This window comes from Rissa tridactyla, chromosome 4, assembly GCF_028500815.1.
Source record: "Rissa tridactyla isolate bRisTri1 chromosome 4, bRisTri1.patW.cur.20221130, whole genome shotgun sequence".
NCBI lineage: Eukaryota > Metazoa > Chordata > Aves > Charadriiformes > Laridae > Rissa > Rissa tridactyla.
The window spans coordinates 66315249-66329609 of record NC_071469.1 but is presented as its reverse complement, the minus strand read 5'-3'; the positions used below and the strand labels follow the sequence as shown (position 1 = coordinate 66329609).

The 14361-nt window shown below is 51.7% G+C and overlaps 1 protein-coding gene across 3 annotated transcripts in view; it reads left to right on the top strand.

Annotated features, from left to right (window-relative positions):
* The first annotated feature begins 1263 nt into the window (after positions 1 to 1263).
* Positions 1264 to 14361, top strand: part of DAAM1 (dishevelled associated activator of morphogenesis 1) — a 96360-nt gene continuing 83262 nt past the window's right edge. Inside the window, exon 1 of one of the 3 annotated variants that reach the window (XM_054199564.1) lies at positions 1264 to 1371. The gene's annotated coding sequence lies outside the window, so the exon portion shown is untranslated. The remainder of the gene's footprint in view (positions 1372 to 14361) is intronic. The other 2 variants (XM_054199565.1, XM_054199566.1) reach the window with 2 other exon arrangements.

Sequence of the window (14361 nt, the reverse complement as noted above, 5' to 3'; positions counted from 1 at the left end):
GAAGGAGAAAATCCACTTTATGGAATGCTGGCTTTGTTGCGATAAAATATACTTTCTTGCCTTAAAAACAAAAAAGTCCAGCTGACGTCTTAACAAATTTTTCTAATGGGCATAACCATTCCTGAGGCTCTATTGCATTTTTCTCCAGGGGTGGTATAGATCGCTTGTTTGGAATATGGATTTGGTATGAAGTGTGGGGGTTTGGACTGAAACCATATAGGATGGCTTGAAACACTCTGGGTCTGACCCTAGTTTCATTTTGCAGATCAAATCCTGTGATGGAGCTTAGATGGGCAGAAAAAGCCATTGTCAGGGCCGTAGGTGCTTAACCTGTCTAGCACTTGTGTGGACTCTATACATACATACATTTCTGTCTCTCTCGCTAGTACAGAAGGCCCTCTAGGAGTCTGGATGGCTGTGTATAACCTATCCTGTTCTCACGTTACGTTTTGTTCCATGCTTTGATATCAACTGCCCTAAGGATGCTCTTTCTTTACTTTCCCATCGTTGGCTCTTCCTTTGTGTCTGTTTCAATTTGTGCGGGCTCCATATGAAAAACACTCCCCGTAAATCCCTTCCAGCCTTTCAGACCTTCCCATACAGTTGTTGCTGAGAAAAAAATTCATATGAGATATAAGTAGCTTGACCTCTTATCCAGAAAAAACCGTTTACTTAAGCTAAAACATTACACGCTATGGAGTTCTGATTTGCACCAAAAGCAATACCTACTTCTGCATGAAGCCCATAGCCTTATCTCACACCATGTGGTTATTCCAGTGCCTGTGGAAATCCAGCCATGTAACAGACTGCTGCTCTGATTTATGTGAGATGGGAAACCCTGGAAAATTGAGTTCTTAAATCCAAGCTGACAAGTGGAGAACGTTGTGGCTCAGGAGAGCTCCGTGAGGCAGCGGGGACCCTAATCCTGCGTGTCCGCGATCACCCGTGTCGCCGGTCGAATGAAAACTTTGTGTTCGTTGCTTGCCTGGATGGGAGCTGGACCCTCCCCGCCCTGCTCCCGTCCCACCTCCCGGAGGTGGCCTGGGGCTCCTTTGCGACACAAGCTACGGCGAGACACCCCGCACCGCGTGTCCCGCTCCGCGCACGGCCGCGGCACCCCTTACTCTGGACACCGCCACCGCCGTGCCCACGCCACCGCCGCGCCGCTGCCCCTCCTGCACTACAACTCCCGGCGGCGGTGGCGGGAAAGGGGCGGGGGTGGGCGTGGCCGCTGACGCCAGCGCGCGGGGCGGGGCGGGGCCGCGCGGGCGGGGCAGGGCGGCCGCGGCCCATTGTGGGCAGGGGCCGGGCAGGCTCCGCGCCGCGCAGCCGAGTGCCGCGCCGGCAGGTACGGCGGTCCGCGTTCGCGGGGTGAGTCCACGGCGCCCGGCTTCCCCTCGTCCCTCTTCCCCTTCCGGCCGAGTAGTTTTTGGTGGGGGGAAAAGAGGGGGGGGGTTGTTTTTTTCCCGTGCTCTGGGGGCGCTGGCTGTGCAGGGGGGGAAGGGGGGGGGGGTGGGCGGGTCGGGTCGGGTGAGCCGGCACGGTGTCGGGATGGGGAACCGGCGTTCTCTACGCTCGGGGGCTGCTTTCCCCCCGCCGTGAGGCAGGTGGGGAGAGCGGGAGCCGAGCCCACGCCCCACCCTGGGGCGCTGCGTGGGGTTGTCCCCTCGGGTGGGGAGCAAGGGGGCCCGCGGTACCCCCCTCCGCCCCCTTCCTCAGCATTACCTGGTCCCGCGGGGCCTAGCGCGCCCTTCGGCCACGGTATGGCCTGGGCGAGGGGAGCGGGGCCCCCGCCGCCGTGCCCGGGCGGTGCCCGCCCCTGTGGACGCCGGGCAGGGGGCGCCCACCCGCGGGCGTGGGATGCGCGATGCTGCTGCGCTGCTTTCTCCATGGCAACGCCTCCGAGGGCTGCTTCATCCCCGGCTCCTGCTGGCACGGCGGCTCCCACCCCTGCGGCAGCTCCCGAACCGGGCTTGAGCCACACAGGGGCGGGATGTGACCCCTCGCTTAGCCGCAGGGCCCCGGGGATGGGGTTCCCCCGGCTGAGCAAGGCGGGTTTTGGGTGGTCTCTGCGCCCCCCTGCCATGCCTCCCTACCAGGCATAGCAGTTTGGGGCTGCCTAATCATCTGTATGTGCTGTGCCACCAGCACTGGTGTAAAACACCATGCTGTGGGCACGTTCTGGTCCAGCCCAGTGCTCTGATGTGGGAGCCTGCGTGGGAGTAGGATTTTGGCGTGTCTTGGTGTTGGGCTACAGCTGCGTCAGCATCAGCGGCAGAGAACAAGCGGGTTTGTGGCACCAGCCAGAGAGCTATCAGATGGGGAGGACAGGCCTGTCACTGTCTGCACTGGGCTGGAAATTCAGGGAGATTCACGTCAGGGGGCCTGTGTGGAGGAAGGATGATGCCCTTGCTGCTTGTGAGCCCCGGAGGCTGGGACCTGCTGCCGTTGGTGTGTGATGGCTGCGGTCAGATCCTGCCTGATGTTGACTCGCCAGGCACAAAATCATTAGTATTAACAGTGGAGTTTCATCCTTGGGGTCCGCTCCACTTGTAGGTGGCTATACTGCCTCTTGCGTTGGCACCCATGTGAAACAGGCTTTCTGCATCTTTAAGTGATCAAGGCTAATTTAAGGCAAAAACAGATGATAATTCTCCTCCTAATGAAAGTCAGTTGAACTGACAGGGCTGCGTGCTGCCAAACTGGAGGGTAAGGAGCTCTCAGTGGAAATCGAAGGTTGATGGGAGATCATGGGGCGTGGCTGAGCCCCCCCTTGCCAGGTGCCAGGGTAAGGGGAGCTCATGGGCACAGGCTGCCCTGGTGGCTTCAGCCAGTCCTGAGCGCTGCGGACACTCAGCGTTGTACAACCAGCTGGCTTCTCCCAGCTGCACTGAGAGGGATGTCGGAACAACGCTTTTTCTTTTTTTTCCCCTCTCTAGAGGTCGATTCTGATACTGCATACAAAATCAAGTGGTGGTGTGTATTAAGGCCACCGTGGTGAACCACAGTGTAACCCAGTTATCGTCCCGTGCTCAAACCAATGTATTCCAAAGACAACAGCATTCCTTGCCTGCTTCTCTTTTGGTCCCACCAGGACTAAATGGGTCCAGCAGTGTCTGGACCTTTTTCTGTGAGCACTGGGGTTCATTTCAGTGTGCATTGCCCCCCCAGCCTGGCTTGTCGGGCATCTACCTTGCTGTTTCTCGATTAATGAGTGACTCACCTTGCTGTCCCGGTGGCCGTACGCTGGTACCTGCCCCTGCTGTTGGGAGCAGGAAGCAAAAGCCAAAGTCCGTGATCTCTGACCGCCCAACATGTGACACCAGGACAGCAGGAAGCACTGACGCTTCCTGGCTCCAGCCAGCTCTCGTCTGGCGTGCGCTCTGACGGTGGTGCCCCTGCCACCACCCTAGGGCTTTTGGGTCCAGCCAGCCAGGCATGCATGCTGGTCTGCGTCCTGGCCTCCGCCCTGGGGATGCAAACAGGATGGGTGAGGTGTAACATCAGCACCGAATCTGCTCCCCTGGGCTTGAAATGGAGTCAAACCGGTCTTGACCTGAGCTGGCTCCTTATCTGACCCTTTGTTTGCAGCAGGGGGGTGGGAGAGAGCAGGAAAGGGATGGCCGTGGCAGGCTGGCTCCTCTGGTACCAGGCGAGCCCTCCTGCTGAGGATGGGCAGGAGCTGGGGACAGACGGTCTAACTGGGTCATGTTTATCTCCCTTTGCTTGTGTGCTTTGTTTTGGTTTCTTCCCTCCCTTGTCCCATGCTGTCGTTGCCACAGCTGAGGAACCCAGCGCAGGGGAGGCATGGAGCTGTTGGGCAGCTGGGCTCCTTGCAAATACCGTTTACCAGCCACCTAGGAGTGCGTCCCCTCTCGCTCCATATTCCTGCTTTGCAGTTTGCTTGTGTCGACCATCGACACAGGCTTGATGCCTGAAGGTCTTTGGCCCACCACGTGCCCAGGTAGCAAATTTGCCTGCTGTGTGTATAACCTGAACTGGTTAAAAACTGACTGAGGATGCTGACAGATGCACCACCCAGAGCGGGTGGTCTTCTTCTGCCCATCCTCCAGCTGTGTAGATAAACACTGAGCCGCTCCTACACAGACACTTTTATCTCAGAAGTATTAATAAATGAAGCTTGCCTATTTATATGAGCCTTTTTAAGAGATTGGCAGGGCTGCCTTGAAGGCTTGCTCGGCACTGCAAGTATTCAGAGGTTTTTTGTGTGCGTGCTCTAGCAGTCGATAAGCCAGGGCATCCAGCTGTCAGCTTTGGAGATTGACAAAGCCTGCTCAACGAGATTTCTGCAGGCTTCGCTCACAAATGAGGATTTTGTTGGACGCTTTGGTTTCTGACTTGATGCTGGTAATTAAATATCTTAACTTGGCTTCGGAAAGCTGTCACTGCCATGGAGTGACTGGTTAGGCCATGTGAACCAGGATGTGCTTATTCTGCTGGAATTGAGTGTGACCTAACTACAGTTCTTTATCCTGCATTTTTTTTTTTAAGTACACTTTTTATACAAGTAAAACTCTTAAAAGGGGAAGAAAAATCTTGCGTTTTACTGCTGTGCTGTTAAGCTTGCATGGACCTGCAGTGACAGCTGTTTATTTGCAAGCTGTGGCAGCCAAATGCTGTAAAATTCAAATCATGTCCACATTGATTTTCCCCCCCCCCCGCCACCCTTCCTTTTAAGGTGTACTTTTCACTCGTGCACCACAACAGATGTCAGCACCGTGCTGAAAAAAAAAAAAGAGGTGATCTGAACAAAGGGCTGTAAATTGGGGAAGGAATACTGAATGTCTGATCCTGACTTCTGTGTTGGTTAATCTAGATGCTAAGCCATATAGATTTACTTACTGTACATTTTTACTGTACAGTAAATGTATGATGATGTAGGATGAGAGAAACAACTAGTAGAGGGTTGGAAAGAAGTTAAATATGCCAGCAGAAGCTTTTTTGCACATTGCATTAGCTCCCTCACCCTTAATGACGTACTTCCAACTTTCTATTTCATGCGAAAAATAGAGGATCCTCTGCCCCTTGCAAGACACTGGGTGTGATCTGCTGTTTGCCTTTGATTCTTCTTTCCCCCCACTGCTGCTTCAAGCTGAGCTGGGTTGGGAGGAAAGCTGTGCTGATGCCTTCTTACCCTCCCACCCTCTCAGGAGATCATTTGCACTTGGTGTCTTCTGTCCTTGTGGTGCGTTGTAATGTTTTGGAATACATTGAAGAACCAGGAGTTCTGGGGCAGCTTAGAAAATCTCAGCTCAGTGAGTCATAAAGCTTTCAAATCTTTGTGGCTGCTGAGAAGAAAACCAGAGGAGGTGGAGATGAGAGAAGCGGCCTGGCACACCATAGAGATGTGGTTAGTTGACTGGAGAGTTTCATGATCTGAGCTGATGGTGCTTTGTTTCAGCACTGGTATGGTCTGAGCACCAGCCACCTGAATTATAGCAAATTAACCAAACTAACGCGTGAAGTTGTCTGAACATCTGCCCTGTGTTTTTCTTGTGGTAAAGTTGGGTGGGGTCATTCCCAAGGGCATCCCGTCCCACGCTGCGCCCAGGTCTGGAGCAACCCCTGTGCGCTCTGATCACCCTGTTGTGTTCGTGCTTCTTCCTGCGTTCACCCCCACCCCTTTGGGGGAGTTTGTTTTGAATTTGCTAAATGGAAGAGGTTTGTGCTGCTTCGAGCACCCGGGCGAGGAGATCGCTCCTGCCTCTTCCTAAATCAGCCAAATGGATGGGGTGGCCCAACCTGGTGACAGTCATTGATGAGTCATTATTATCATGACTCAATAAATTACGCGATATATTAGTCCTCATGGACTGAGTTGCCTTGAGAGTCTTTGTACTCAAAACATTGCCTTGACCCACTGCAGGGGCAGTGTTGGTGGGCGGGCATGTTCTCACCCACCATGGCACACGCCCGCTGGTCATCACGGCAGTGCTCACTGGTGCTAACGTGTCAAACCACCGGAGCGGCGTTGCTCTTCACGCCTTGTCTCTTCCCGGAGGGCGTGCCAGTTGCTTCACTGCTGTGTGGATTTTTCTTTTACATCGTTTTGGAGCTCGCTCTCGCTGAACTCTCCTGGACTCGGCACTGAGGAAATACAGCAGCACGTTTGCAGCGCAGTTAGTAAGAGCTGGTACGTTGCTGGTTGGAGGCGTCCTTGTCTTTCTCAAGCCAGAGCACAAAGTTACCCAGTGCTTGCAGGGCCTGGCAGATGATTGAAGGGTTGTTCACCTTGCCAGACAAGTGGCTTCATGTTTCGCCTTCTGCATTCCTCTGGGTGAGCATTGCATAGCGATGCGCTTTCAGCTATGCACTGCTTACCTGAATCATGTCTTCCCTGTGCACACAGCTTCACCGACTGGAAGTCAGAGCTGTCCCTCTCCAGGCCGCTCCGTCAACCTGTGAGTGTTTTCACAAGAGGGTAAATGGGGTAACGCGTGGAGGGTGTGGCCGAGGAGCAGCAGAAGGGTCCAGCTCTGGCTTCTGTGGCGAAGGTGACTGTTCCTGCTTTTACTATCCCCTCCTGAAGGGACAGTTTTCAGAAGCTGAACCCAGTGACCAAATTCCCAGGCTCTGGATCTGGGCTGTTCCCAGGAGTTTTGTACTGAGGCTCCTCATCCCTTTTTGCATGGAAAGCAGCTGTGCCAAAACTCAAAGCAACTCAGCAGCAGCCAGACACTAGTGAGATTAAGAGAGGGGAAGGACCTAATTAATTCATCTGACCTGTGCGCATCCTCAGGAGAGCAGAGGAAAATGCAGTGGGATCTCCAGGTGTTCGTTGCTCCCTGCTGCTTGTGTTCCCCATGGGGCTTTCATGCCAGTCTCCTGGTGGGGATGGAGTGGGCTGTTGGCAGATCCTGCCCCAGGGCACTACGGCAGGAGGAAGGCAATTCAGAATTGTGCCATTCAGAGGCTGACTTGGGGGGGTTGCATGAAACACCGGCAGCTGATCCCTGTACCAACATGCAAAACTTAGCTACGGAGCTTGGCAGCTTTTGGGGAAAGCTCTGTGGGGCGTTGGTTCCTTCAGTGCTTGGCAGGAGTGAAGATCAGCTTACCTTCCTGATGGAGGTCCTTATAGCAAGCTGGGCATCCTCAGAGATTTTAGGGTTGAGTGTTTGAGGGTAGACTATCAACAAGCAGGAAAGTGCACACACCACTTTCAGACAGGAACAAAACCGCCTGTACCCCGAGGCTGGAGGGCAGGAGAGCTGGGGCTGGGCTCTGCACCTGGGAGCCAGCTTTGCACTCCCTGGGCCGGGAGGAGAGGGTGTTACTTGCCCTAAAAATCAAAGAAAACTGAAGTATGAGAATGGGGGATGCAGAGGGTCATCGTTCTGGGATGGAACCTGCAGTTGCTCAGGTCTGGGGTGTAAGAGCGGGTCAGGGTAGTGGAAAGACCCATGGCATTTTATGCTGCTCAGGTAATGTCCTAGCAGCTCAGTGCCTGTTATGTGCGACCTCTTCTAGCAGCAAATCCAGCAGAGAAGAGCAGTCCAGCTCTATTTCCACCACCCCAAACAAGCAAGATGAATTGCTTGCTACAGCACAGCCACGGAGGAATGTTTTCTGGCTCAGATGTGTTGCATGATACTTAGCTTAGGCTGTGGTGGGTCTGCCCCACTGCTGCTCCTGAGTATTTCTTTTGTGCAGACCAAGGTGGCTCTCTGGAGCTGCGTGTCCATCTGATTTTCACCTAGCCATGAGATTTTTAAAAATTTTTTTCTGGATGCCTGTTCCTTGCTTGGCCTCAGCATCTTCTAAGTGAACAGTACTTCAAGGAGCTGTGAACTCTTTTGTGCTGCTCTGGAGCATCTGCGGTAGCTGACGTCCAGTGCGGCTGTTTCCTGCAAGGATGCTTGTGTGGATGTAAGCAGCTGTAAATCTGTTTGTGTAAACCTTTCTCTCTGGTGGTTGCCAGGCACCCTTTGCACTCCCATTCCTTCATGCTGCCACCTCTGGAAACCACAGAACCTTCTTGCCAGAGCTGAGGATGGGGGAGATGTGTTTGGGAGAAGGTGTATACCTTTACCACGCCCGGCTTTCACAGAAATTGCATGTAAAGGATGCTTCATTTGCTGAGGTTTCCTCCCCTCTGCCCCCAAGGCACTAGGAGTGTCTTGGCTGCAGCTGCGTGCCCGGTGCAGTGAAGAGAGGCTGCTCTCTGCCTTAATATCAGGTTAAGCCTTTGGGATGCGTGGTGATTTTCAGCTGCACTGTTTTGCTTGGCACCGTTCTCCTTGCATATCCCATGCATGACTTTTGGCTGCTGTTCCTCTGCCGAGGGACACTTGCCCAGCTTGCTCTTGGACGCCCTGGTGTTGGAGCTCCTCCAGCTGCACGGGAGAAGAGCAGCCCCATGGTGATGCCGCCTTGGGTTTTCTTCTGCTGTCAGGTCCTGTGGTCAAGCACAGAGCTTCTCCCATCCCTGTTTCTCAGCCTCCATGTGCAGGAGTTGGCAGGGTTAAGGCTGTCAGGAGCCTGGGTGTTGCTCGGCAGTGCCAGACAAGCATTGGGCAGGAGAAAAGCTGAACTTGCAAATCTGTTCCTGGGTGCTCCAGTAAGTCATGCCAAGGACTGTTTGAACTGCACTAATCCCCGGTGCCTCCAGAGCAACCTTGTTTGCAAGAGCCGGCACTTCAAATGGGTATCCTGACAGATATTTTATATAAGCCACTCGCTTAGCAAAGCTCTCTGGGTACGAGAGGTTGGTTTTGAGACCTTGGCCCATGTGCTGCCTCTTCACCCCAGCATTTTGGAGGCATACTGCAAAGAAGCTGGAGGCTTTTGGGGGACAATTCGGATCCATTTATAAACTCCAGCTCCTTTTATCTTCTGTGGAGAGTGCCGCCTGGCAAATTGCACGTGAAATAGCTGGTGGCTCTAGAGCCACAAGAAATCTCTGCCTATTACATGGAGCAAAAAGATGTCAAGGAAAAGTTTTGGAGCATGCTAAATATTGTAATCCCTACAGTCAGTTGGCTTTTGAGTATGGGGCTGTAAATGAGTCTTTATGCTCATTGTTTTCTCGCATTTACTTTTGTATTACGTGCTGCTCTTCCACTGACAGAGTTCAACGGCTATTTCTTATGTGGTGCAGCGGTGGCTGTCGTTGTGTTCAAGCTGCAGTGATGCGTGATGGGCTGTGATTTGGGTTACATAGTCATGAAATTGTGCCGTTCCCACAGTTGACATGCCAGGACTTTCCTTGAATCCATAAAATACCTCCCAGGCTTTTCAAGGCATCCTATAACGTGAGAAAAAGAGAGTAAAGAGGGACTTTAACCTCAAAATAATCAGCAGATAGATTTCCAAACGATCGTTTGGAGTTGCATCAGAGGAAGCTCCGTTGGGTTTGCACAGGGGATGAGGCTGAACTGGGTGGGAGACGTGTGAGATAGCGGTGATGATGTGTCTCACAGGTGTAGCTGAGTTGCCTCATGTCCACATTTTCTTCCCTTTGCCTCATGTTTTGGACTTTGTCTTTCATTTTGGTGGGAATCAGGGGTGAGACTCTGTCTTTGGGGATCTGGCATCTCTGGTATGCTGTGGGGTGTTGCAGCAATTAAGGAGGAACCCATCCCTGGGGATGCCAAGAGCTGGGCTCCAGCTGGAGTCTGTTACAGTACGTTCTGAGATACATGGGAAATTGACTCTTTGGGCAACATGGGGAGGGGGGAGAAAGACTTGTGGAAAAATGGGTGCTCATTTTTCCAGGGGGAGGAAAAGCCAAACAAAATGCATCCAACAGTCACCTTGCTAGATAATGTCATGGGGATGTCCATACCCGGCCTCTGGGCTGTACTTGGTGCTGTTAATTACAGCTTCCCTTACTGCTGAAAGTAAAAGTTTGAATCTGTTCACTCTGAGGTTCCCGTGGCAGCTTTTTGGGATGACACCAGTACCATATCTCCATGCCTGGCAGCCCTTGTCCAAGGCCTGGGACCGGGCTGCCCTTTGCTTGTGCCAAGCCTTGTATTTGCATGGTCATGGTTGAAGAAGGTCTTGGAAAAACACCTCTCTGACTCTCTGCCCTATAGTGAACCCACCTGCTGCAAAAGGCTCTTGCAAAGATGCTCTGGAGCTTGGGGGATGTTGCTGTAAATGTTCAAAATACATGACCGCTGTCTCTTCTGGTCCTGACCTTGTTTTTGGCTCTGTCCTGCTGGAGGATCCGCAGGTCTGCTCTCCCTTGGATGCAGCCCTTCCCACCGAGCGTAATTGGCTCAGGTTTGGGAAAATAAACAGGCTTCCTGGGAGTCCTGAGCTGTTGCACAAGGGGAGAAGTTGTAACCAAACAGCACTTTCATCACCTGTCTACCTGTGCTGCTGCTGCAGCTGGCTCTGCAGCCCTGGAATTGCATTGCCATCTAATTTATAATATGTTGCATTTGGAGGACAGCTTTATATTCTTGTTTCTAAATTCTTGCATAGCATCAAGAGGGGAAATTATCACTAACCTTTCCATTTTGCACGTGGTTTTGTTTCTGTTTGGAGTTCTGCATTATGAAAGATTGCACGATGCTGCTGTTGGGGATGCGGCATTGGTGAGCCTGTGTCGTGCATCTGGGCAAAGGAGCAGGGTGGACTCTTACCTGCACTCGTGGGATGCTTGTGGGATGCTTTCCCAGCGCCAGCTCCAGGTTGTGCAGCGCCCAACGCAGATGGATGTTAACAGCTTGCCAGTGCTGGTCTAACCCTAAGCCTATTAAAGGCCCACAGGACCGTCTTCCCCTTCCTCCTCCTGCTTCCTCACCCTCCCTCACTTTTCAACACCATGTTTTTGAATAAATCATCTAGGATGTGATCACACAGGAAACTCGCGATTTTTTTATTTATTTTTTTTTACAGCTAAGTTAGGAAGTGAATTCACCTCTCCAGGGTTTCAGCCCTGTGCTTTTGAATCATGAAGGTTTCCATCCTTTCTACTCCGTCACTTGTGACGTGATGTCTCCTCAGTCGCATAAGCTTTTCCCCTGCTTCTGCCTGCCCACAGAAACAATAGCTGCTGGAAATGTTCTTCAAGAACCTGAAATGGATGCGGATTGCCGGTGGAAAATCTACATTAGGTCTTTTTTTTGTTATTTTATTTACCACTTGGTTATCCTTTTCCTTCAACGGTTATCCTCTCCTTCAAAGCAAAGCCCTTGTTCTTGCAGAATTCATTGCTTCTGATGTGTTACTCGCTGGAAGTAACATGCTAAAAATACTGCATTCCTTTGTACATCTCTTCTTTATTTTCTTTTTCTTTGTCGGTGGGAGTTTAGGGAGTATAATGGGCAGATTAGCAACTGTATTTGTGGAGTAACCCATCTTTGTGCAGGTCTGGCTAGAAACCAATTAAGCTTGTCTTGATCTCTAAATGAGATTTTTGTCGAACGCCTTACCCAACTGCCTTTTGCATCTGTTAATAGCATGGTGGGATGAAAATAGCTGAACGTGTAAAGATCGCGTGTTGGATAAATAGAGAGGTGCTGGTTGCGGGGAGGTTTCCGGGGATGCATGTGAACCGCAGCCTCTTTGTGTAGTGGTTTTATAGCTCCAGTTCTTGAAGTCTGGGATTAGGTATATTTGGCTGCTAGTGTGCAAACCTCCGCAGTAGTGTGTCTGGCACGGGGTCAGAGGCAGAGCTGCTGGATAAATAGGGAACGTCCCGTGGACTTCATTAATGTGCTGGTCCTCATCCCTATAACATCCCTGGAGTGAGACCAGGATGCATTCAGGAGCTCCTTGTGACTCTCAGCTGTGGGTCCCCCAAAGTGTCTTGTCCTGGGCTTATGCCCCTGGGCTGCTATTTACCCTGGGGAAACCTGACGGCTTTCCGGGGTGGCACGTTGCATCGTTGGTCTGGGGGACCCTGCCTGGGTGGTGTTTGCCGCTGCTGCGATGAAAACTGGTCTGGGAACAGTACTTCAGTGTGGTGGTTTTGAAGAGAACCGACTAAATAAAGACGCCTTTAATAAACCATTCCTTCTGGGAACCCCTCTATCTCTGTCCCAGAATGTTTCTGCGTCAAGATAAGATTGCAGAGCAGCTGGATTTGTTCTCTGCTTTGGGAGGTGTAGGTGGGGGGAGGGCACTGGGATTTCCTTTAGGATGCAAGCATTGGTTATGATCACCTTTGTTTGTAAAGTAACTGCAGACAAGCAGTGCACAGCCTAATTATCTTCTTCCCTGAATGCTTGGCTTTTCTGTTGTGGGCAAATGGTCGGGAGAGTGATCTCAAGGGAAGGAGGGAAAGAAAACACTGGGTGAACTGCGTTCCCTTTATTGGAAAGGATCCTGTTTTCCCCATCGCAGCCCTCCAGGCTGCCACCTGACGGCTGCCACCCCATCTCCGAGCTGGGAGTGTGGTCTCTGCCAGCTGTGGGTTATGGGGTGTTGGTGGTGGGATCATGATGTTGTGCTTGTGCAAGGATGTAGCTGCTGTAGATGAGCCAAGTTGTGGACCTAGGAGGAAAAAAATCCATGCGAGGTGCGGTCAATGGCAGACGGAAGCTCCTGGCGTAAGCAGGCTCAGCTAATTTAATCTGTGGTGGACCCAATCTTGTTTGTCTTCTAGTTGAGTTAAATATACCCTTCAAGTTGTGGTTACGGAGGCTAGCTCCAATTTTGATTATGCAAAATGTGCTAACGCGGGATGCAGCTGGGAGGAGAGCAGGATGGGGCATCCTATGGCCAAGACCCTCGTGCTTTCCTGCTAACCTGTATCTGGATCACGGATGAGGTGCAGGATACTTGATAGGAACCTACGTGGAGATCTCTAGCTCTGGGTTTTTGGGCGATGCAGGTTTTGGAAGCACCTGTTCTTGCAGCATAGCCATAAGTTTTCCATCACCTGACAGGTTTTGGAGTTTAGAGGCTATGCTGCAGCTACCTGGGCATGGCTGGTGGCTTCAGGACAGAGAAAAGGGCCCTCTCCATCTTTGCAGAATTTCCAGAGGCAGCAGTTCAGTGTTTCTGGATGCAAAGGAATAAAAAGCTGCTGGTCAGCTTGAGCAGCAGTTGGAAGAAGTTTTAGTCTTAAAAGGCAAAAGGGAAATTAAATGCCAGTGGGGAAATTTACTGTATTAGTCCAAAGGTGCCACGTGGGAATTTATGTGTCTGGGATTAAGATCATCAAGTTGTGGCGGTGTGCGTGCTGGGGGCCACCTGTTTGTACCCTGCTCTGTGTTGGTGCTCTGCCGGAGCTGATGGGTTGCTTTATCTCCCAAGGTTTGTCTTGTGTGACAGCATCTCAGATTCTTCTGTGTTTGGCCCCACGAGAGTCCTTGAAACACCAAAAAGTCACAACTGGTAAAAAGCGCTGCTGCATCTTCTCTGGGATGCCAGCCTTGAAGCCAAAAGTTGCTTTGTCTTTACAGCCTTCTCAATTGCAGGTTTCAAAATAGCGAAGAAAGCAGTTCGTCAGGAGAACTTTAATGAAATGTGGCTTCAGGGTGTCCAATATTGGCAACTTCTGAGATAAATACCCGGTGACAGTCTTGCAAGCGACTTGTGCCAGTATTTGCCGTAGGCTGGCTGGCAGACCGCTATTCGCCGTTTTGCTTATCTGCAGTATGTGACCAGCTAGATTTAACCCCCTTATCTGCCTGTGCGTTGGCAGTGTGACATGGTGTGCTGTGCTGGCCCACCCCGAGATCTCCCGCTCCTCTGCTCCAGCGTGCCGGGAGGAGCCCAGATGACTGCAGCCGTGGCTGGAGGTGGGGCCTTCCAGGGGAAATGGGTGTTTGCCCTCTGTGGGATGATTGATTGATTGCTTCTGTTATTTTAAAAAAAAAAAAAGAAACCCAAACAGTTCGTGGAGACGGATAATTAAGCTGATTGAAGTGTTTAAGTGAATGAGTTTCCCTTTAGTTTAACAAAAAAAAAATAATTATATATCATCATGGTACCTAAAAGAATGAGCCAGCGACCTGCTTTATCCCTTATTTGGCTTACAGATGGAGAAGGGAGGCAAATTTTAGATAAAAGGGAGGGGGAATCAGCTTTACCCTTGAAAAATCAACTCCTTGGCTTCTGTGGCGATGCCTGTTTGTTAGTTGAGAAAAGCGGAAAACTGCTTTCCAAGGGCAGGGTGGTTTGTCCTTTCCCGGTGGCTTGGGAGCAGATCGGCGCTCAGCGCATCTGATGAAGGTGCCCTGGCAAGGGTGAAAGCTGCAGCAGGTAGTGTCACATCCTCAGCCCTCTGCCCCTTCATCCCCACAGTGTTTTCTGGGCTCGACTCCAGCCCTGTGCTCTGCCTTTCCTCTTTGCTGTTTTAAATGATTCCCAGCGAGCGAAGAAGTGGGTATTTGCTGGTTGCTTGTTCCTGCGTGGCAGGTATATTGGTGCCTGTTC